Raw genomic sequence first — 24,390 nt, forward strand, 5'->3', positions numbered from 1 at the left:
TATGATTAAGAACTTCTTGAGCATCTATTGTGAGTCTATTGCTGGTGGTACTAAGCAGACAAGCAGCATTGGTGTATTTAATGGCACGTATAAGTTCTTTGTGAAGTTGCGGCTTGATGGAGATTGCATTGGAGGCGTTAAGCACCCTCCGGCGAACTTTACCATTGCTGGTTTCAGAGGTTATCTCTATTACTACGGACAGCCATCTTTCTGTAGAAATTGTCTATTGTTTGGACATGTGAAGGAGGCCTGCCCTGGCAGTAAGAAATGCAGGAACTGTAAGCAACCGGGGCATGAGGCGGGTGCATGTCCACACCCGAGGACCTGTGACCTATGTGGGGAAGCTGGCCATGTGTACAAGAACTGTCCAGTGTTGAAGAGGAGGGAGGAGGAGAGGAGAATGGAAGAGGAAATGGTGGAGAGGAGGAGGGCAGCTGCAGCTGCGGCTGCAGTGGTTCCTGCAAGAGAGAGCGTTATTATTGGAGAGGTACAGAGTCCTGTGGTGGTAGAGGAGCAAGTGAAGGTGGTGGAGGAGCAAGTGGTGGTGGAGGAGGAGCAAATGGCGGTGCAAGTGGAAGAAGGGGAGATTGAGGATGCTCCCAGTCCCCCGGCTGAGGAGTCGCCGCAAATTGAAGAGTGGTCTTCTTCTGAGGGTGAAGACCGTGAGGAGAGACATAGAGAGAGAGAGGATGACTTTGATCTTTTTCGTCCCCCCAAGAAGACGGCCAGGAAGCTTTCTGGTGGACAGATGGAGTCGACGCTGGTGGCTACGGACAATCGGTATCAACCGCTATCTGAGAGCGACATGGATGCGTGCTCTGCGGGAGAAGCTTCTCCCACACCGCTGAGGAAAGCTACTTAAATAACTTTCTTCTTTTCTGTCAAATTCTTCCTTAGGGTTGTTAAGATGGTGGTATGTCTTTTTTAGTCGGTTCTATAAACGTTAGAGTCTTTAGAAGTAAAGTAAGAAGGACAGTAATTTTGGAGGACTTGGCAGGGAAAAAAGCGGACATTATTTGTTTGCAGGAATGTGGGCTAAATGATATTCCGGGGAAGGGAGAATGGGCTTATGGTCCTGCTGTTTGGTCGGTGTCTGGGCATAATAGGAATGATGGGGTAGGGGTGCTTTTTAAGAGCTTTAAGTTTGAAGTTTGTAGTTATGTGGTAATAGAGGAGGGGAGGTGTATCATGGTGGAGGTTAAGGTGCAGGGGGTTAAATTTAGGTTGATAAATGTGTATGCGCCGGTAAGGAGGGAGGAGCGGGTGGGGTTGTTGGAGGTAATTAAGAGGTTTCTGCCGGGTAAAATACCTTTGGTGTGGGTGGGGGATTTCAATTGTGAAATTGAGGGGAATGTGGATGTATCTGGGAATATTCTTAAAAGTATGGTGTGTGACTTTAAGTTAAAGGATGTGGCTGAAGCGTGTGGAGTGTGTCCTTTGTTAGATACATATTATTCTGATAGTGGAAGTCATAGTTCCAGACTTGATATGTGTTTTGTGTCTAAGGGTGTGTTATGTAAGAATTATATGCAAGAAAAAGTAGGATATTCAGATCATGAGTATGTGTGTTGTGAGTTAGTATTGGATGCAGATTGTGTGAGTGGGAGGGGTGTATGGAAATTAAATGTTAAATTGTTGGAAGTGGAAGGAGTGTATGATAGATATGTTAATAAGTATAGGGGTTGGTGTAAGAAAAAGAATGATTTTCCTGATATATTGTGTTGGTGGGAATGGGTTAAGGGTCAAACAAAAGTTTTCTTTAAAAGAGAGGGATATAAGCGGAATGCTGGGAGGAAGAAGAAGTATGAATGGTTGAATAAAAGATTGGTGTTTCTCAATAAGTTAAAGAAGTATGGCTGGAGTGTGGGTGAGCAGATTGAGGTTGTGAAGAGTGATCTAAAAAATTGGTTGAATGAGAAAGGTAAAGAGTTGATGTATCAAGCAAAACTTGATAAGTTAGAGAAAGATGAGAAATGTTCGAGATATTTCTTTAAAAAAGTTATTGGGAAGAGAGAGGATATGGTAAGAGTGTATGATGATGATGGCTGTCTGGTTAAAGGTAAAGCTGTGTTGGGAGTGGTTAAAAATTTTTATGAAGAGTTGTATGCGGTAAAAGATTGTGAAGAGGACTTGCAGGATGAAGTGTTGAGAGTGCTTGATAAGAGGGTGGATGGTAGTGAATATGGGACTCTGATGAGAGAGATTGGAGAGGAGGAAGTGAAGAGGACTGCGGATAGTATGTCAAGAAATAAAACGCCTGGAGAGGATGGGTTACCTGTTGAATTTTATGCTTGGATTTGGGATGTTGTGAAGGATGATTTGGTGGAAGTGTATAGGTATATGTGGAGGAATGAGAGAATGGTGGAAAGTATGAAGAGTGGAGTGGTTGTGTTGATTTATAAGAAAGGTGATGTGAATGATGTGAGGAATTGGAGGCCGATAACTTTGTTGAATGTAGATTATAAGGTGTTTGCTAAAATAATTACAAATAGGATGAGAGATGTGGTTGAGCAGGTGATTGAAGAAGAACAAGTGTGTGGAGTGCCTGGGAGAAGAATAAATGAAAATTTGTGTTTGTTGAGAGATTTGTTATGGGATAGTATGAGTAGGAAACAGGAGGTTAGAGTGATGTCGATAGATTTTGAAAAGGCGTTTGATCGTCTGTCACATAGGTTTTTGTTTAGAGTATTAGTGAGAATGGGATTCCCGGGTGATTTTGTTAATGTTGTAAGGATGCTGTATGATGGAGTATATAGTAAGGTTTTGATAAATGGTTGGATGTCTGAGAAGGTGAAAGTATGTTCTGGTGTAAGGCAGGGTTGTCCGTTGTCCCCTATGGCTTTTATATGTGCTATGGAGCCATTATTAGAGATGTTGCGGCGGGATAAGTGTGTTAGAGGGTTAAAAATTCCAGGGAGTGGTGGGAGAGAAGTCAAAGTTTTGGCCTACATGGATGATGTGTGTATTTTGGGAGAGTCTGTGGCTGTTATGAGAAGGGCAAAGTTACTAGTTGGATTGTTTTGTGGAGCGTCTGGGTTTAAGGTGAATTGGGACAAAAGTGAGTATAAATGTTTTGGTAGTATGCAAGGAAGTGAGGATGTGGGTATGAAGAATATTGAAGGTGGTATTCAGGTTTTAGGTGTTAAAATGGATGAAAGATTGGATGGGAGAGAAAGTTGGGATGATGTAGAGAAGAGAGTGTCCAAAAAATTGAGTCTTTGGAGGTTGAGAGATTTGTCTATGGTTGGGAAAGTGCTGGTTGTGAAAAGTGTAATATTGCCTATTTTATTGTATGTGGCAATAGTGTTTCCGCCAAGTTATATGGTTTTAAGGAAGTTAAAAAGAATTTTGTTTGTGTTTTTTTGGGGTACAAAAGTGGAAAGAGTGAGGAGAGAAGTTGTGATGAAGGATGGTAGTAAGGGTGGAATGGGATTTCCAAATCTAGATGTGTATTTGGGGGTGAATGTGGTGTTTGCGGTTAGAAGGATGATGAGAGGAGAAAAGAATTTTGCATGTATGTTGAGATATTTAGGTGGGCGTGTGTTATGCAAATTAGGTTGGCTGGAGAGAGATTTGAGAGTGCCTTATGCGTTTGTGTGCCCGAGTTGGTATTTGTATGTGGAAAAGTTTTTGGAGAGTTATAGGTTGATTGGTGTGAGAAAGGAGTTGTTTGAAAGTAAGAAGAATGTGTTTGGGTATGTCGCCGCAAGTGAGGTGGAGTGTCCGATTAATATGGTAAGAGGCCAGGATGTGTCTAAGGTGTGGAAGAGTTTAATGACAGATGGAATATCAAATAGACAGAGAGAGATAGGATGGCAGTGTTTGCATGGAGCCCTACCAGTAAGAGAGTTCCAAAGGAATAGAGGTATTGGAAGGAGTGAAATATGTCCGAGGGAAGATTGTAGTGGGGTTGAAAGTGTGATGCATGTGATTTGGAATTGTGACATGGCTCAGAATGTATGGAGAGGGATAGGTCCGTTGTGTAAGGAGTTGACTGGGATAAATAGGTTCTCATATGAGGTTGTGATGTTTGGTCTTAGTATGATTGGAAGAAAGAATGAAAGGGTGTTGTTTGTGTTGTTGGCGATTGTGAAGGAAGTCTTGTGGGATGTTAGAAATTTATATGTGTTTAAGAGAAAAGATGTGACTGTGGAAGGAAGTTTAAGAATGATTCTGGATAGGTTGTACACCGTTTATTTACGTGATAAAAAGAAATTAGGTGAAATAGATGCAGAGGGGATATGGAAATTTTTGAAGTGGAGACATGTTGTAAGGGTGTAATGGTGATGGTATTTGAATTTGTTTTGAATTTGCTTTGAACAAATAAAGAATGACCTAATGATGAGTTAGACTTTACCATGAGTCAAAAATGACGCGTTATCTAAGTGGTGTTTAGTCTAAACCTGAAGGTTTATAAAAAAAAAAAAAAAAAAAAAAAAATCTGTTCTTATCAGTTTAATATCTGATACGTCCCCTATCTGGGGACCATATATTAAATGGATTTTTGAGAACGGGGGCTGATTTCGAAGCTTGCTTCCGTCGCCCTATGCATTGACCCGATATGGCAGTATCTTCGGGTACAGTGCACCACCCCCTTACAGGGTTAAAAAGAAAGATTCCTACTTTCATTGCTACCTGCTTGCTGGCTAGCCAGCTAGCCAGCCCCGTGGGCCTTGCTGCTGCTGCAGCCAAAAAACAAAAGGTGGTGCTGCTGCTGCTTCTGCTGCTTCTGCTTCTGCTTGTGTCTGGCCGCTGTTGGAGCGTCCAGGCACAGGACTTCTGCTGCTGCTGACTAAATGGCCTCCTTAATTGGATCATTTGAGTAGCCAGCACACCTGTGCAGGTAGGGCATGACATGATAGGCAGCTGCCTTGATAGCGGGTGGGTGCTGAATGTTCCTAATTGACAAAATAAGATTAATGCTTATGAAGAAATATAAAATCTCATCCCTTCCCCAATATCGCGCCACACCCCTACCCCTTAATTCCCTGGTTGAACTTGATGGACATATGTCTTTTTTCGACCGTACTAACTATGTAACTATGTAACATAACATGGGGGGGGGGGGGGTCTCCTGGCTGTTCACACAGGTGTGTCATTGCTGTACATTGACCATGCATTGCTTCTGTGGTATTGCAAAGGCAAAGACAAATGCTTCCAGCCATCCATTGCACTAATGGATTGGTCATCAGCTGGTTGTCTATGTCCCGCATCAATATAGACCAAAGTACAGAGGGTTAGGCTATGCTATTGTGCACCTACCTGATGCATCAGAAGGTGCGAGGCCCTTGCTAAATTCTGTGCACAGACTTTGAGATCTATACTTTAGACTGTATCTAAACCTGCTCCAACATGGACTGACATTCTGGCCTACTTTCAGCCGATGCGACTTGTCTGTCGCTGAACAGTCGCTTTTTATGTATTCAGCACCTATGTATAATGTTGTAAAAATGCTCTAGAAGCTAAAGTCGCAGAAATGTCACACATATTTGGCCTGCAACTTTCTGTGCGACAAATTCAGACAGGAAAAATCAGTATAAATCCTTAGAAAATTATCCCCCAGTGTCTCCATCTGCTGGCGGTATTGAATAAGCATTGCTGCACTGATGGGGTATGCATTAGACGAAAAAAAAGAAGAAAAAGAAGAATAATACGCCCAGAAAAGAGGCGAAAAGGAGAAAAACGTAAAAAAACGTGAAAAAAAGTAAGAGGAAGAGAAGGGAAAAAAAGGTGGAAATGGGTTTAAAAGTGATTTCGGCGGAGAAATATATATATATATATATATATATATATATATATACGCGCACACACACACATATATATAAACGTATTCTCCGTTGAGATATTGCAGCCGCTGCTGTGTCCAGGCCCAGGAGCCTTAGCACTGTGCTGTGATGTCACTCAATACCACTGACATCACTAGGTGTAAACAACATCTCTCCTTTGCTGTGTATGTGACTATGGAGCTGTTTGGTGATGTCGTCTATTATGGCCTTCATAGAAGCAACAGGAGATTGTTGCATCCATCTAGAACCCTCAGAACTACAGTGCTATGATGTCACTCACTTCCACAGGCCTTGCAGAGTGTAAACAACAACAACCCAGCTTTGTTGTGTATGTAACCATAGGGATTTGTGATGTCACCTAGAACCTTCACAGCAGCGACAGCTTTATGAGGAGCATCAGCACTGCTCTGCCTGAGCAGAACCATCACCGCCATAGGTTGTCAAATAACCCGGGTTTAACCCACACAGGTAAGTCCAATGGGGTGCAGGCATGTCCTCTATGCTTACAGCTTCCCGTGGGTGTTGGTTTGATACCGTTTGGGGACAGCCAAGGAGGCATCTGCAGGCAACAAAGGTAGGTGTGTGCTTGTGTGTGTGTTTCCTATGCAGATCCTAAGCCCAGTGTCACATGCAAGTAGGAGGAGTAAGAAGGGTTCCTGGCAAATCCGGGTTATGGATTGCATTTAAAAAGGCCCCGTGGGAGTGCAATGGGCCCCTGTCTTGCTGCTTAGCAATAATGGTATGGGTTTAGGTTCTGCTGTGTGTACTGGTGGTTGACTGCCCCCCAGCCCAGAGTGTGCATGGAAAATTGTCTGGCAGCCTCCCTGACAGCAAGCAGTGATAGTGCCCATGAAGGGCACCTTGTTGGGCCCGCCCCTTTCACGGTTATCGCTTCTCGGCCTTTTGGCTTCGATCCCGTGCGGTTTACCGGGCGGGTTAGGAGTTGAAGGGGGTGGTGATCGGGGCCCTCTTTGCGGGGGGCCCTGGGTTATTTCGGAGTTGCGATAGTGGGTTTCATCGCCTGCAAAAATGAGTGGAGGAGAGAGGATTCGCGGAATGGAAGACACGGTCAGGATTTTCGTCCCAACGGAACATCGGGGAACGGTTGGCCTGGACCAGATTGTGCTGGAGATTCTACGCAGGCTCCAGTACCTAAAGGTAACAGATGTATTTGCAATGCAAGATTTCCCTAGACAGGGTATTTATGATGTTACATTTGTTAATTCCGAGATTTGTCAGAGGGTCTACAAGGACCTGGAAGGAATGAAGAGAAAGAATGAGCCGGATATTATGAGGAAAGTTAAAGTAGAGCCTTTGTTTCTGAGTACAGAGAAAGTGGTCATCGTACATATGTACAATCCCAAAGTTACAGACTCAATGTTAACAAATTTTCTTTATCGTTATTGTGAAGAAGTGAAGTTTTTTGGAAAACTAAAGAACAGACATGGTTTTTTTAACTGTAAAAGGAAATATGTTGTGAAGTTCAAGAAGGATGAGTCTATGGAGGAGGGAATTAAGAGTATTCCTCAAGTTTTTTCCATTGGAGGAGAGCGTGGTTTTTGTTTTTATGAGGGGCAGCTTCAGTTTTGCCGCAAATGTCAAGCATATGGCCACGTGCAGGACGCATGTCCTGTGAAGGGTGTTGTTTGTAGGAACTGTGGCAAGACTGGGCATGAAACAAGTTTTTGCGTTGAGGAAAAGACTTGTGATATTTGTGGGAGTAATTCCCATTTGGCAAGAGGATGTCACTTATGGTACAAGAGAAGGAGTTATGCTGATGCGGCTGGAAGTAAAGGTGGACAGAGCAATGAACAGGGAATGGGAAGGAGGTCTTTTTCAGAAGCCACAGGTGTGGATGGAGGTGTGGATGGAGGTGAAAAATCTAATGTGGAGGGGGAATGTGAAGTCGGGAGGAGCGCAGGTGGTACGATTGTTAAAAATGTTGTTGCTCAGGTGGATGTGATTAAAGAGGCTTTTGTGGAGACAAGTGTGGTGGTTGAACAGGAGTATAAGAAAGTGGTCTCCACAAGTGAAATAACATGTGCAAAGGGGGTGGAGGTCAAGAAGATTGAAACTGTGTATGGAGATGTTTTTCCTTGTGGAAGCATGAGTGGTGATGTGGAATGTCCAGACCCTGTTGTGGGGGAGGAGGAGGGAATGGAATTCCAAGAAAATGTGCAGTCACCTGAGAAGTCCCTTACACCTGCTCAGAGATTTGTCAGCAGTGATGAGGAGGATGAGGTGGGGGTGGAAAGTAAAAGAAGTAAAAAAGGAAGTTGGACTGGGGATCAAGAGGACCCAGTGGTTGGAAGAGGAGTTGAAATGGACAGGGACTCTGATCCAGGGTCGCCTGATTGTTATGAAAATGTTTTAAGGAAAGTTGAGAGTCAGAGCAGTAATTTTTAACTATGATGGATATTAAAGTTTTGATTTTATTCATTTTAGTTATTATGACTCTTATCTTAACAACCCTTAATGTCAGGAGTATTGGATCAGAAGTAAGAAGAGCTGCTATTTTTGAGGTGTTGGAGAATGTGAGAGCTGATATAATATGTTTACAGGAGTGTGCAATTAAATCTGCACCTTATGCTGATGAGTGGAGGATGGGACAATCTTTTTGGTCAACTAGTACGGATAACAAGAATGAAGGAGTTGGTTTTTTAATCAAAAATAACAATATCAAAGTTTTAAATTGCCAGATTTTAATACCAGGCCGTTGCATGGTTTTAAACTTTGAGTTTTTAGACCAGAGGATTAGAGTTTTTAACGTATATGCCCCAGCAGAGAAGAAAGAGCGGTTGGTTTTTTTAGAGTCCTTGAAGTTTTTTATCCCTGGTCGGGAAAGTACTATAGTGGCTGGTGATTTTAACTGTATCCGTACTGTTAATGACCGTGAGAGTGCTGCTGAAGTCCGAACTGACATTACCTCTAATGCTTTAAATCAATTAGTACAAGACTTACACTATATAGATGCTGGACTGATGATTGACACTGATGATAGATATACATATGTATCGGATAGTGGTCACTGTAAATCCCGAATAGATTATATTTTTGTGTCTGAAGGGATGAAGGTGGCCCGGTGTAATCAGATGATGTCGATTTTCTCAGATCATAAAATTTTATCTGCTGAAATAAGCATCTCAGAGTCCATTGCCTTTGGTAGGGGACTCTAGAAGTTGAATGTGAGTTTACTTGAAGAAGAGGAGGTAATGGCAGGTTTTAAAAATATATTTTTATCCTGTGCTGCTAAACATGACTGTTTTAAAAATATTTTAGACTGGTGGGATTGGGCTAAAGTGAACTTTGCTGGTTATTTTAAGTCTGTTTGCATTAAGAGAGCACAGGAGAAGAGGCGGAGAGATGAGACTTTAGTTTCACAGTTGGAGACTCTCTTTAAGTTTAAGAACGCTGGTCTAGAGGTGGATGCTGAAATTTGTGAAATTAAGGAAGAGATGAAGACAAGGTTGAAGGAAAGAGGAAGGAATATTGTTTACAGGGCTAAGGTGCAACATTTGGAGGAGAATGAACAATGTAGTCGATATTTTTTTAAAAAGTGTTTTAAGCCAAAGGGGGTCTTTAAGTCGGTTTTAACCTCAAGTGGTGAGGTGGTTGGTAGGGAGATGGAGGAGGAGGTTTGTAAATTTTATGAAACACTTTTTAGTAATGAAAGTAAAGCTGCTATTAATGAAATGGAAGACTACTGTAACATTTTAGAGGATCAAATTCCAGATGAGGAGAAAGTTTTTTTGGTGGAAGATGTTAGTGAAAATGAAATTAGAATGGCGCTGAATGGAATGGCAAAAGGTAAAACCCCTGGTAGTGACGGCCTTCCAGCTGAGTTTTATGTTGTATTTTGGCCTCTTTTAAAAGATGTTTTTACTCGGGTTGTGCAATATGTTTTTAAGTTTGGGATTTTAGCTGATTCAATGAAGAAGGGAATTATCACACTAATACATAAGAAAGGTGACGAACGTGATATAAAAAATTGGAGACCAATTTTATTGTTAAACAGTGACTATAAAATTATTGCTAAAATTGTTGCAAACAGGCTTAGGAATATTATTGGCCATATGGTAGATAATTACCAAGTATGTGCTGTACCCGGGAGAAGAATTACTGATAATTTATTGATTTTAAGGGATGTTATTTATTATTGTAATTTTAATAAGGTGCCTCTTTTTGTCGAGTCAGTGGATTTCGAGAAGGCCTATGATAAAGTCGCACACAAATTTATGTTTATGGCCCTAAAACATATGGGGATCCCAATGAAGTTATTACATGTTATTAAAGGGTTATATAATGGTGTTACTGGACAAGTTTTAATGAATGGCCATGTTGGTCCTGCTTTTAAGATTTTATCAGGGGTTCGGCAGGGTTGCCCACTCTCCCCAATCCTTTTCATCTGTGTAATAGAGGCCTTGTTAAAGAATGTTCAGAAAGACAAATGTGTTAAAGGAGTTTTTATACCTGGCAGTGGTGGGAGTGATCTTAAGGTTTTAAGCTACATGGATGATGTTGTGTTTACATGTACTTCAAAAGCAGATTTGAATAGAGTGAATTTGCATATTCAAATTTTTTGCTGTGTGGCCGGAATGTGTGTAAACTGGGGCAAATGTCATTTGGTGAATTTTGGGAAATGCGAAGATGTGTTGGTGGATGGAGTAGAGATAAAGGAGAATGTGGAAGTTTTAGGGGTCATTTTTGAAAAGAATCTTAAAGGGACAGAGACTTACAACAAGCTGGACAGTAAAATTGAAAAGAAATTGAATTTTTGGAAATTGAGGAGTTTATCCCTTAAAGGGAAAGTACTTGTTATTAAGACTGTGATTTTACCTTTACTTTTATATACTGCGATGGTTTTTCCACCTGGTAAGCTTTGGATGAGGAAGACAACAAGAAGACTTTTTGTTTTCTTTTGGGGATCCAAAATGGAAAAAATGAAAAGAGAGAAGGTAATGAGTACTGTAAAGAATGGTGGATATGACTTTCCAAATATTGATTTGTTTTTAAAGTTACACTATTTTCTTTTAATTTTCAAGACGATCCAGTGCAATAGTAAAACAGCTGATATGTGTAAATATTTAGCAGGATGGTTGTTTTCTAAGTGGGGCTGGTGTGAGAGGGATCTGAGGAAACCAATGGCGCTGATTATACCTACCTTTTATGTGGTTCTTCGGTCTTTCAATGATCAGTTTAATTTGAGCTCCTTGGGGAAACCTGAAAAGAAGAAAATAGAATATGAGTTGAGAAAGAGTGAAAAATTTAATGAAGTACCATTCTGTAATATTGCACAGTCAGTTAAGATTTGGAGCCTTTTTAATTCCTTTGGTTTATCAAATAGACAAAAAGATGTGGTATGGATGTCTTACCATGGTTGCCTCCCAACTCGAGTGTTTTTAAGAGGAAGAGGAATAAGAGTGAGTGAACAGTGTCCAAGAGAGGGTTGTGGAGGTAAAGAAGATATTGTACATTTGTGGTGGGACTGTTTTTATGCCAAGGAAGTTTTTAGGCTTTTAACAAGATTTTTTATTGCACTTATGGGTTTTAATGATTTTACTTTTGAGAAAATTTTTATCGGTCAGGACTTTAACATGAAGAATGATGCACGTGTTACTTGGATAATTTTTTCTGTTTTTAAAGAAGTTTTATGGGACTCCAGGAATTTGCTTGTTTTTAAAAATGTTTCCATTTCTCCAAGTGAATGTAGGAGGTTGTTGCTCGGAAGACTTTTTATTGCATATTTATTAGATAGGAAGAGAATGGGAGAAGACAATGCTGAAAAGATCTGGAAATATACCCAATGGTGGAAACTGTAAGTCTGACCAGTTTATGTTTTGTTTTTTAAATGTTTTTGTTTTCCTTCAGCTTTCACCTTTTGGTTTTAAGTTCTTGACCCTCGGTTCCCTTTTTTTTGTCTTTCCGCATGATGTTTTTTCAGACATTGTTTTAAGTGACGAGTCCTGGTAGGAGACCTGATGATCGTTCAAACAATAGTCTGTAACTGAGGAAAAAAAAAAAAAAAAAAAAAAAAAAAAAAAATCTGTTCTTATCAGTTTAATATCTGATACGTCCCCTATCTGGGGACCATATATTAAATGGATTTTTGAGAACGGGGGCCGATTTCGAAGCTTGCTTCCGTCGCCCTATGCATTGACCCGATATGGCAGTATCTTCGGGTACAGTGCACCACCCCCTTACAGGGTTAAAAAGAAAGATTCCTACTTTCATTGCTACCTGCTTGCTGGCTAGCCAGCTAGCCAGCCCTGTGGGCCTTGCTGCTGCTGCAGCCAAAAAACAAAAGGTGGTGCTGCTGCTGCTTCTGCTGCTTCTGCTTCTGCTTGTGTCTGGCCGCTGTTGGAGCGTCCAGGCACAGGACTTCTGCTGCTGCTGACTAAATGGCCTCCTTAATTGGATCATTTGAGTAGCCAGCACACCTGTGCAGGTAGGGCATGACATGATAGGCAGCTGCCTTGATAGCGGGTGGGTGCTGAATGTTCCTAATTGACAAAATAAGATTAATGCTTATGAAGAAATATAAAATCTCATCCCTTCCCCAATATCGCGCCACACCCCTACCCCTTAATTCCCTGGTTGAACTTGATGGACATATGTCTTTTTTCGACCGTACTAACTATGTAACTATGTAACATAACATGGGGGGGGGGGGGTCTCCTGGCTGTTCACACAGGTGTGTCATTGCTGTACATTGACCATGCATTGCTTCTGTGGTATTGCAAAGGCAAAGACAAATGCTTCCAGCCATCCATTGCACTAATGGATTGGTCATCAGCTGGCTGTCTATGTCCCGCATCAATATAGACCAAAGTACAGAGGGTTAGGCTATGCTATTGTGCACCTACCTGATGCATCAGAAGGTGCGAGGCCCTTGCTAAATTCTGTGCACAGACTTTGAGATCTATACTTTAGACTGTATCTAAACCTGCTCCAACATGGACTGACATTCTGGCCTACTTTCAGCCGATGCGACTTGTCTGTCGCTGAACAGTCGCTTTTTATGTATTCAGCACCTATGTATAATGTTGTAAAAATGCTCTAGAAGCTAAAGTCGCAGAAATGTCACACATATTTGGCCTGCAACTTTCTGTGCGACAAATTCAGACAGGAAAAATCAGTATAAATCCTTAGAAAATTATCCCCCAGTGTCTCCATCTGCTGGCGGTATTGAATAAGCATTGCTGCACTGATGGGGTATGCATTAGACGAAAAAAAAGAAGAAAAAGAAGAATAATACGCCCAGAAAAGAGGCGAAAAGGAGAAAAACGTTAAAAAACGTGAAAAAAAAGTAAGAGGAAGAGAAGGGAAAAAAAGGTGGAAATGGGTTTAAAAGTGATTTCGGCGGAGAAATATATATATATATATATATATATATATATATATATACGCGCACACACACACATATATATAAACGTATTCTCCGTTGAGATATTGCAGCCGCTGCTGTGTCCAGGCCCAGGAGCCTTAGCACTGTGCTGTGATGTCACTCAATACCACTGACATCACTAGGTGTAAACAACATCTCTCCTTTGCTGTGTATGTGACTATGGAGCTGTTTGGTGATGTCGTCTATTATGGCCTTCATAGAAGCAACAGGAGATTGTTGCATCCATCTAGAACCCTCAGAACTACAGTGCTATGATGTCACTCACTTCCACAGGCCTTGCAGAGTGTAAACAACAACAACCCAGCTTTGTTGTGTATGTAACCATAGGGATTTGTGATGTCACCTAGAACCTTCACAGCAGCGACAGCTTTATGAGGAGCATCAGCACTGCTCTGCCTGAGCAGAACCATCACCGCCATAGGTTGTCAAATAACCCGGGTTTAACCCACACAGGTAAGTCCAATGGGGTGCAGGCATGTCCTCTATGCTTACAGCTTCCCGTGGGTGTTGGTTTGATACCGTTTGGGGACAGCCAAGGAGGCATCTGCAGGCAACAAAGGTAGGTGTGTGCTTGTGTGTGTGTTTCCTATGCAGATCCTAAGCCCAGTGTCACATGCAAGTAGGAGGAGTAAGAAGGGTTCCTGGCAAATCCGGGTTATGGATTGCATTTAAAAAGGCCCCGTGGGAGTGCAATGGGCCCCTGTCTTGCTGCTTAGCAATAATGGTATGGGTTTAGGTTCTGCTGTGTGTACTGGTGGTTGACTGCCCCCCAGCCCAGAGTGTGCATGGAAAATTGTCTGGCAGCCTCCCTGACAGCAAGCAGTGATAGTGCCCATGAAGGGCACCTTGTTGGGCCCGCCCCTTTCACGGTTATCGCTTCTCGGCCTTTTGGCTAAGATCAAGTGTAGTATTTGCTTGCTTGATCTGGCTGGAAGGTGCCCGGGGTACCCGCTCCTTTTCCCTGGGGGATCGTTCCATCTTTTGGTGGGACTAAACCCCCTTGCTGACATCAGGGTAGCGGCTTAGTCCCCGGGCAACGAGGAGCGATCACCACCTACCTACCTGCCTGCAGTAGGGGAGGTGTTTTTTCTGCGATGGAGGAGGCTGGCAAGAAAGAAGAGCCTGCTGGAGGTGTACCTAGCTACGCCAGACTACGAAATGGAGTCCGAATTACTCTCTTGGATGCTGGAAAGAAGGAGAGAGGTTTATTCTTCGTGGTGGAGGAAATTTTGTTCCAGCTTTTTGAGCTGAGGAAGGACCTGATATTATCCATGCTGGAATTTCCAAGAAGTGGAGTCTATGATGTGGTTCTGGTTTCGGAGGAGGACTATGGTGTGTTCTGCAATAAAGCATTGCTGTGGAAGTCGCACCCTGTGTTGGGAGGGGTAGAGATTACTCCCCATTTCCCGACTCGGGAAAGACTTATAACTGTGAGGATGTACAGTCCGTATATCACAGAAGAGGAGATTGTTTTGTTCCTTTCTAGATTCTGTGAGGAGGTGAAGCCAAAAGGCAAGATCTATAATCAATATGGACTTTGGACGACAAAGTGGAAATTTCAAGTGAAGTTTCAGAAAGCACCTGATGGAAAGCTAATTTATCCCCCAGGGCGTTTTAAGATTGGCCCAGTAAATGGGGACCTGTTCTTTTCAGGCATGGACGACTTTTGTCGAAAGTGTAAAAGGTATGGCCATAGGAAAGATTTTTGTGATATTATTTGGTGCTATAAATGCCAAGAAGAAGGCCATGAGCCAGAAGCATGTAAGGTGAAGAAAAAGTGTCATCTATGTGGTGATGAGGGACACTTGGCAGGAATGTGTCCTAAGAAGAAGAGGAAGAAAAAGGAGGTTATGAAACGAAGTAGGGAGGAGGAAACTGATGTGAGGGAAGAACCTGAAGAGGAGGAAACTCCAACCAGGAAAGTGATGGAGGAGAAGAAAAGGAAAGAAAATGAAGAAGAATATGTAACGGTAGAGTATGGAGGCTCTCTTGATGTTGTCTTCAAGAGTGTGTCAAAAAAAGAGAAAAAAGCCTTTGACGAGGATTTGGGAAATCTGAAAGAAAGATTGGGAATCAAAGTCAATGAAGCAAGGGATAAAGTCTATTGTTCCTTTCACGCAGATATAGATAGATTTGTGGAAACATACAAGGTTCCAGCGTGGCTGGCGATTCCAGCCAAAAGTGAGATGCTGAGTGGATCTATCACTTGTGGTTTCTTAGACTTCTTGATGGTCTTTGCATGGAGAAGAGGAATGACATTTGGGTAATTTTTCTTTAAGAAATTATAGCATGGTTAGTTTTGGTTTAATTATTTTTTTATGTTTTAAATATGGTTTCTTTTATTGTTTAAAAAAAAAAAAAAAAAAAAAAAAAAAGATAAAGGAATAAAGAAAAACGGTTTTTCCTGATGATGAACAAAAAATCAAGCTCAAATAAGATCTTAGAGCTCTGATGGAGTTCTGAGGGTTAACTTAAAAAAAAAAAATCTGTTCTTATCAGTTTAATATCTGATACGTCCCCTATCTGGGGACCATATATTAAATGGATTTTTGAGAACGGGGGCCGATTTCGAAGCTTGCTTCCGTCGCCCTATGCATTGACCCGATATGGCAGTATCTTCGGGTACAGTGCACCACCCCCTTACAGGGTTAAAAAGAAAGATTCCTACTTTCATTGCTACCTGCTTGCTGGCTAGCCAGCTAGCCAGCCCTGTGGGCCTTGCTGCTGCTGCAGCCAAAAAACAAAAGGTGGTGCTGCTGCTGCTTCTGCTGCTTCTGCTTCTGCTTGTGTCTGGCCGCTGTTGGAGCGTCCAGGCACAGGACTTCTGCTGCTGCTGACTAAATGGCCTCCTTAATTGGATCATTTGAGTAGCCAGCACACCTGTGCAGGTAGGGCATGACATGATAGGCAGCTGCCTTGATAGCGGGTGGGTGCTGAATGTTCCTAATTGACAAAATAAGATTAATGCTTATGAAGAAATATAAAATCTCATCCCTTCCCCAATATCGCGCCACACCCCTACCCCTTAATTCCCTGGTTGAACTTGATGGACATATGTCTTTTTTCGACCGTACTAACTATGTAACTATGTAACATAACATGGGGGGGGGGGGGGGGGTCTCCTGGCTGTTCACACAGGTGTGTCATTGCTGTACATTGACCATGCATTGCTTCTGTGGTATTGCAAAGGCAAAGACAAATGCTTCCAGCCATCCATTGCACTAATGGATTGGTCATCAGCTGGCTGTCTATGTCCCGCATCAATATAGACCAAAGTACAGAGGGTTAGGCTATGCTATTGTGCACCTACCTGATGCATCAGAAGGTGCGAGGCCCTTGCTAAATTCTGTGCACAGACTTTGAGATCTATACTTTAGACTGTATCTAAACCTGCTCCAACATGGACTGACATTCTGGCCTACTTTCAGCCGATGCGACTTGTCTGTCGCTGAACAGTCGCTTTTTATGTATTCAGCACCTATGTATAATGTTGTAAAAATGCTCTAGAAGCTAAAGTCGCAGAAATGTCACACATATTTGGCCTGCAACTTTCTGTGCGACAAATTCAGACAGGAAAAATCAGTATAAATCCTTAGAAAATTATCCCCCAGTGTCTCCATCTGCTGGCGGTATTGAATAAGCATTGCTGCACTGATGGGGTATGCATTAGACGAAAAAAAAGAAGAAAAAGAAGAATAATACGCCCAGAAAAGAGGCGAAAAGGAGAAAAACGTAAAAAAACGTGAAAAAAAAGTAAGAGGAAGAGAAGTGAAAAAAAGGTGGAAATGGGTTTAAAAGTGATTTCGGCGGAGAAATATATATATATATATATATATATATATATATATATATATATATACGCGCACACACACACATATATATAAACGTATTCTCCGTTGAGATATTGCAGCCGCTGCTGTGTCCAGGCCCAGGAGCCTTAGCACTGTGCTGTGATGTCACTCAATACCACTGACATCACTAGGTGTAAACAACATCTCTCCTTTGCTGTGTATGTGACTATGGAGCTGTTTGGTGATGTCGTCTATTATGGCCTTCATAGAAGCAACAGGAGATTGTTGCATCCATCTAGAACCCTCAGAACTACAGTGCTATGATGTCACTCACTTCCACAGGCCTTGCAGAGTGTAAACAACAACAACCCAGCTTTGTTGTGTATGTAACCATAGGGATTTGTGATGTCACCTAGAACCTTCACAGCAGCGACAGCTTTATGAGGAGCATCAGCACTGCTCTGCCTGAGCAGAACCATCACCGCCATAGGTTGTCAAATAACCCGGGTTTAACCCACACAGGTAAGTCCAATGGGGTGCAGGCATGTCCTCTATGCTTACAGCTTCCCGTGGGTGTTGGTTTGATACCGTTTGGGGACAGCCAAGGAGGCATCTGCAGGCAACAAAGGTAGGTGTGTGCTTGTGTGTGTGTTTCCTATGCAGATCCTAAGCCCACTGTCACATGCAAGTAGGAGGAGTAAGAAGGGTTCCTGGCAAATCCGGGTTATGGATTGCATTTAAAAAGGCCCCGTGGGAGTGCAATGGGCCCCTGTCTTGCTGCTTAGCAATAATGGTATGGGTTTAGGTTCTGCTGTGTGTACTGGTGGTTGACTGCCCCCCAGCCCAGAGTGTGCATGGAAAATTGTCTGGCAGCCTCCCTGACAGCAAGCAGTGATAGTGCCCATGAAGGGCACCTTGTTGGGCCCGCCCCTTTCACGGTTATCGCTTCTCGGCCTTTTGGCTAAGATCGGGGTTTATTGCCTCGGTCGGCGCTGAGGGTGCGAGTGAACTGCGCCGCGACTAGCTGCGTAGGTGATCAAGACTGTGGTACTCGTTACCGACAGATTTGGAAAGATGGCTGGATCCAACATGTCTGCAGTGGAGAAGACCGTACGCATCAAGGTGCTAACCACGGATCGTCTAAGAAACAGCATTGAATACATCGGCCATACCATTGTGGAGCGACTGGCAGGATTTTCCTTGAGCGACCTCTTTTGTGTCCAGGAGAACAAGCGCCAAGGTATTTATGACGTGTCCTTCTTATATGATGCTGACTGCCAGAACTTTTATGAGTGCTTAAAACGGAACAGTGGAAGTGAGGTTTTGCGGGATGTGTCCTTTTATCCCCTTTTTGAAATGGGGACAAAGACTTTGTTTATCCACATGTACAATCCGTTTGTTGATGTCTCTATGATTAAGAACTTCTTGAGCATCTATTGTGAGTCTATTGCTGGTGGTACTAAGCAGACAAGCAGCATTGGTGTATTTAATGGCACGTATAAGTTCTTTGTGAAGTTGCGGCTTGATGGAGATTGCATTGGAGGCGTTAAGCACCCTCCGGCGAACTTTACCATTGCTGGTTTCAGAGGTTATCTCTATTACTACGGACAGCCATCTTTCTGTAGAAATTGTCTATTGTTTGGACATGTGAAGGAGGCCTGCCCTGGCAGTAAGAAATGCAGGAACTGTAAGCAACCGGGGCATGAGGCGGGTGCATGTCCACACCCGAGGACCTGTGACCTATGTGGGGAAGCTGGCCATGTGTACAAGAACTGTCCAGTGTTGAAGAGGAGGGAGGAGGAGAGGAGAATGGAAGAGGAAATGGTGGAGAGGAGGAGGGCAGCTGCAGCTGCGGCTGCAGTGGTTCCTGCAAGAGAGAGCGTTATTATTGGAGAGGTACAGAGTCCTGTGGTGGTAGAGGAGCAAGTGAAGGTGGTGGAGGAGCAAGTGGTGGTGGAGGAGGAGCAAATGGCGGTGCAAGTGGAAGAAGGGGAGATTGAGGATGCTCCCAGTCCCCCGGCTGAGGAGTCGCCGCAAATTGAAGAGTGGTCTTCTTCTGAGGGTGAAGACCGTGAGGAGAGACATAGAGAGAGAGAGGATGACTTTGATCTTTTTCGTCCCCCCAAGAAGACGGCCAGGAAGCTTTCTGGTGGACAGATGGAGTCGACGCTGGTGGCTACGGACAATCGGTATCAACCGCTATCTGAGAGCGACATGGATGCGTGCTCTGCGGGAGAAGCTTCTCCCACACCGCTGAGGAAAGCTACTTAAATAACTTTCTTCTTTTCTGTCAAATTCTTCCTTAGGGTTGTTAAGATGGTGGTATGTCTTTTTTAGTCGGTTCTATAAACGTTAGAGTCTTTAGAAGTAAAGTAAGAAGGACAGTAATTTTGGAGGACTTGGCAGGGAAAAAAGCGGACATTATTTGTTTGCAGGAATGTGGGCTAAATGATATTCCGGGGAAGGGAGAATGGGCTTATGGTCCTGCTGTTTGGTCGGTGTCTGGGCATAATAGGAATGATGGGGTAGGGGTGCTTTTTAAGAGCTTTAAGTTTGAAGTTTGTAGTTATGTGGTAATAGAGGAGGGGAGGTGTATCATGGTGGAGGTTAAGGTGCAGGGGGTTAAATTTAGGTTGATAAATGTGTATGCGCCGGTAAGGAGGGAGGAGCGGGTGGGGTTGTTGGAGGTAATTAAGAGGTTTCTGCCGGGTAAAATACCTTTGGTGTGGGTGGGGGATTTCAATTGTGAAATTGAGGGGAATGTGGATGTATCTGGGAATATTCTTAAAAGTATGGTGTGTGACTTTAAGTTAAAGGATGTGGCTGAAGCGTGTGGAGTGTGTCCTTTGTTAGATACATATTATTCTGATAGTGGAAGTCATAGTTCCAGACTTGATATGTGTTTTGTGTCTAAGGGTGTGTTATGTAAGAATTATATGCAAGAAAAAGTAGGATATTCAGATCATGAGTATGTGTGTTGTGAGTTAGTATTGGATGCAGATTGTGTGAGTGGGAGGGGTGTATGGAAATTAAATGTTAAATTGTTGGAAGTGGAAGGAGTGTATGATAGATATGTTAATAAGTATAGGGGTTGGTGTAAGAAAAAGAATGATTTTCCTGATATATTGTGTTGGTGGGAATGGGTTAAGGGTCAAACAAAAGTTTTCTTTAAAAGAGAGGGATATAAGCGGAATGCTGGGAGGAAGAAGAAGTATGAATGGTTGAATAAAAGATTGGTGTTTCTCAATAAGTTAAAGAAGTATGGCTGGAGTGTGGGTGAGCAGATTGAGGTTGTGAAGAGTGATCTAAAAAATTGGTTGAATGAGAAAGGTAAAGAGTTGATGTATCAAGCAAAACTTGATAAGTTAGAGAAAGATGAGAAATGTTCGAGATATTTCTTTAAAAAAGTTATTGGGAAGAGAGAGGATATGGTAAGAGTGTATGATGATGATGGCTGTCTGGTTAAAGGTAAAGCTGTGTTGGGAGTGGTTAAAAATTTTTATGAAGAGTTGTATGCGGTAAAAGATTGTGAAGAGGACTTGCAGGATGAAGTGTTGAGAGTGCTTGATAAGAGGGTGGATGGTAGTGAATATGGGACTCTGATGAGAGAGATTGGAGAGGAGGAAGTGAAGAGGACTGCGGATAGTATGTCAAGAAATAAAACGCCTGGAGAGGATGGGTTACCTGTTGAATTTTATGCTTGGATTTGGGATGTTGTGAAGGATGATTTGGTGGAAGTGTATAGGTATATGTGGAGGAATGAGAGAATGGTGGAAAGTATGAAGAGTGGAGTGGTTGTGTTGATTTATAAGAAAGGTGATGTGAATGATGTGAGGAATTGGAGGCCGATAACTTTGTTGAATGTAGATTATAAGGTGTTTGCTAAAATAATTACAAATAGGATGAGAGATGTGGTTGAGCAGGTGATTGAAGAAGAACAAGTGTGTGGAGTGCCTGGGAGAAGAATAAATGAAAATTTGTGTTTGTTGAGAGATTTGTTATGGGATAGTATGAGTAGGAAACAGGAGGTTAGAGTGATGTCGATAGATTTTGAAAAGGCGTTTGATCGTCTGTCACATAGGTTTTTGTTTAGAGTATTAGTGAGAATGGGATTCCCGGGTGATTTTGTTAATGTTGTAAGGATGCTGTATGATGGAGTATATAGTAAGGTTTTGATAAATGGTTGGATGTCTGAGAAGGTGAAAGTATGTTCTGGTGTAAGGCAGGGTTGTCCGTTGTCCCCTATGGCTTTTATATGTGCTATGGAGCCATTATTAGAGATGTTGCGGCGGGATAAGTGTGTTAGAGGGTTAAAAATTCCAGGGAGTGGTGGGAGAGAAGTCAAAGTTTTGGCCTACATGGATGATGTGTGTATTTTGGGAGAGTCTGTGGCTGTTATGAGAAGGGCAAAGTTACTAGTTGGATTGTTTTGTGGAGCGTCTGGGTTTAAGGTGAATTGGGACAAAAGTGAGTATAAATGTTTTGGTAGTATGCAAGGAAGTGAGGATGTGGGTATGAAGAATATTGAAGGTGGTATTCAGGTTTTAGGTGTTAAAATGGATGAAAGATTGGATGGGAGAGAAAGTTGGGATGATGTAGAGAAGAGAGTGTCCAAAAAATTGAGTCTTTGGAGGTTGAGAGATTTGTCTATGGTTGGGAAAGTGCTGGTTGTGAAAAGTGTAATATTGCCTATTTTATTGTATGTGGCAATAGTGTTTCCGCCAAGTTATATGGTTTTAAGGAAGTTAAAAAGAATTTTGTTTGTGTTTTTTTGGGGTACAAAAGTGGAAAGAGTGAGGAGAGAAGTTGTGATGAAGGATGGTAGTAAGGGTGGAATGGGATTTCCAAATCTAGATGTGTATTTGGGGGTGAATGTGGTGTTTGCGGTTAGAAGGATGATGAGAGGAGAAAAGAATTTTGCATGTATGTTGAGATATTTAGGTGGGCGTGTGTTATGCAAATTAGGTTGGCTGGAGAGAGATTTGAGAGTGCCTTATGCGTTTGTGTGCCCGAGTTGGTATTTGTATGTGGAAAAGTTTTTGGAGAGTTATAGGTTGATTGGTGTGAGAAAGGAGTTGTTTGAAAGTAAGAAGAATGTGTTTGGGTATGTCGCCGCAAGTGAGGTGGAGTGTCCGATTAATATGGTAAGAGGCCAGGATGTGTCTAAGGTGTGGAAGAGTTTAATGACAGATGGAATATCAAATAGACAGAGAGAGATAGGATGGCAGTGTTTGCATGGAGCCCTACCAGTAAGAGAGTTCCAAAGGAATAGAGGTATTGGAAGGAGTGAAATATGTCCGAGGGAAGATTGTAGTGGGGTTGAAAGTGTGATGCATGTGATTTGGAATTGTGACATGGCTCAGAATGTATGGAGAGGGATAGGTCCGTTGTGTAAGGAGTTGACTGGGATAAATAGGTTCTCATATGAGGTTGTGATGTTTGGTCTTAGTATGATTGGAAGAAAGAATGAAAGGGTGTTGTTTGTGTTGTTGGCGATTGTGAAGGAAGTCTTGTGGGATGTTAGAAATTTATATGTGTTTAAGAGAAAAGATGTGACTGTGGAAGGAAGTTTAAGAATGATTCTGGATAGGTTGTACACCGTTTATTTACGTGATAAAAAGAAATTAGGTGAAATAGATGCAGAGGGGATATGGAAATTTTTGAAGTGGAGACATGTTGTAAGGGTGTAATGGTGATGGTATTTGAATTTGTTTTGAATTTGCTTTGAACAAATAAAGAATGACCTAATGATGAGTTAGACTTTACCATGAGTCAAAAATGACGCGTTATCTAAGTGGTGTTTAGTCTAAACCTGAAGGTTTATAAAAAAAAAAAAAAAAAAAAAAAAATCTGTTCTTATCAGTTTAATATCTGATACGTCCCCTATCTGGGGACCATATATTAAATGGATTTTTGAGAACGGGGGCTGATTTCGAAGCTTGCTTCCGTCGCCCTATGCATTGACCCGATATGGCAGTATCTTCGGGTACAGTGCACCACCCCCTTACAGGGTTAAAAAGAAAGATTCCTACTTTCATTGCTACCTGCTTGCTGGCTAGCCAGCTAGCCAGCCCCGTGGGCCTTGCTGCTGCTGCAGCCAAAAAACAAAAGGTGGTGCTGCTGCTGCTTCTGCTGCTTCTGCTTCTGCTTGTGTCTGGCCGCTGTTGGAGCGTCCAGGCACAGGACTTCTGCTGCTGCTGACTAAATGGCCTCCTTAATTGGATCATTTGAGTAGCCAGCACACCTGTGCAGGTAGGGCATGACATGATAGGCAGCTGCCTTGATAGCGGGTGGGTGCTGAATGTTCCTAATTGACAAAATAAGATTAATGCTTATGAAGAAATATAAAATCTCATCCCTTCCCCAATATCGCGCCACACCCCTACCCCTTAATTCCCTGGTTGAACTTGATGGACATATGTCTTTTTTCGACCGTACTAACTATGTAACTATGTAACATAACATGGGGGGGGGGGGGGTCTCCTGGCTGTTCACACAGGTGTGTCATTGCTGTACATTGACCATGCATTGCTTCTGTGGTATTGCAAAGGCAAAGACAAATGCTTCCAGCCATCCATTGCACTAATGGATTGGTCATCAGCTGGTTGTCTATGTCCCGCATCAATATAGACCAAAGTACAGAGGGTTAGGCTATGCTATTGTGCACCTACCTGATGCATCAGAAGGTGCGAGGCCCTTGCTAAATTCTGTGCACAGACTTTGAGATCTATACTTTAGACTGTATCTAAACCTGCTCCAACATGGACTGACATTCTGGCCTACTTTCAGCCGATGCGACTTGTCTGTCGCTGAACAGTCGCTTTTTATGTATTCAGCACCTATGTATAATGTTGTAAAAATGCTCTAGAAGCTAAAGTCGCAGAAATGTCACACATATTTGGCCTGCAACTTTCTGTGCGACAAATTCAGACAGGAAAAATCAGTATAAATCCTTAGAAAATTATCCCCCAGTGTCTCCATCTGCTGGCGGTATTGAATAAGCATTGCTGCACTGATGGGGTATGCATTAGACGAAAAAAAAGAAGAAAAAGAAGAATAATACGCCCAGAAAAGAGGCGAAAAGGAGAAAAACGTAAAAAAACGTGAAAAAAAGTAAGAGGAAGAGAAGGGAAAAAAAGGTGGAAATGGGTTTAAAAGTGATTTCGGCGGAGAAATATATATATATATATATATATATATATATATATACGCGCACACACACACATATATATAAACGTATTCTCCGTTGAGATATTGCAGCCGCTGCTGTGTCCAGGCCCAGGAGCCTTAGCACTGTGCTGTGATGTCACTCAATACCACTGACATCACTAGGTGTAAACAACATCTCTCCTTTGCTGTGTATGTGACTATGGAGCTGTTTGGTGATGTCGTCTATTATGGCCTTCAT

At 42.4% G+C, this 24,390-nt stretch overlaps 3 non-coding genes and 2 pseudogenes across 3 annotated transcripts; all 5 read left to right on the forward strand.

The window, feature by feature from the left end:
• Nucleotides 1–4,406: 4,406 nt before the first annotated feature.
• LOC130298674 (U2 spliceosomal RNA) lies at nt 4,407–4,593 on the forward strand. Its single transcript, XR_008849998.1, has one exon. It is a non-coding gene; the product is annotated as a U2 spliceosomal RNA (small nuclear RNA).
• A 7,186-nt stretch (nt 4,594–11,779) lies between these two features.
• Nucleotides 11,780–11,981, forward strand: LOC130298676 (U2 spliceosomal RNA; annotated as a pseudogene).
• A 2,082-nt stretch (nt 11,982–14,063) lies between these two features.
• LOC130298688 (U2 spliceosomal RNA) lies at nt 14,064–14,174 on the forward strand (annotated as a pseudogene).
• A 1,468-nt stretch (nt 14,175–15,642) lies between these two features.
• On the forward strand, nt 15,643–15,829 carry LOC130298672 (U2 spliceosomal RNA). Its single transcript, XR_008849996.1, has one exon. It is a non-coding gene; the product is annotated as a U2 spliceosomal RNA (small nuclear RNA).
• A 6,968-nt stretch (nt 15,830–22,797) lies between these two features.
• On the forward strand, nt 22,798–22,984 carry LOC130298675 (U2 spliceosomal RNA). The gene has a single exon (XR_008849999.1). It is a non-coding gene; the product is annotated as a U2 spliceosomal RNA (small nuclear RNA).
• The last annotated feature ends 1,406 nt before the right edge of the window (nt 22,985–24,390 follow it).

Source organism: Hyla sarda, unplaced genomic scaffold, assembly GCF_029499605.1.
Source record: "Hyla sarda isolate aHylSar1 unplaced genomic scaffold, aHylSar1.hap1 scaffold_1012, whole genome shotgun sequence".
Taxonomy (NCBI): domain Eukaryota; kingdom Metazoa; phylum Chordata; class Amphibia; order Anura; family Hylidae; genus Hyla; species Hyla sarda.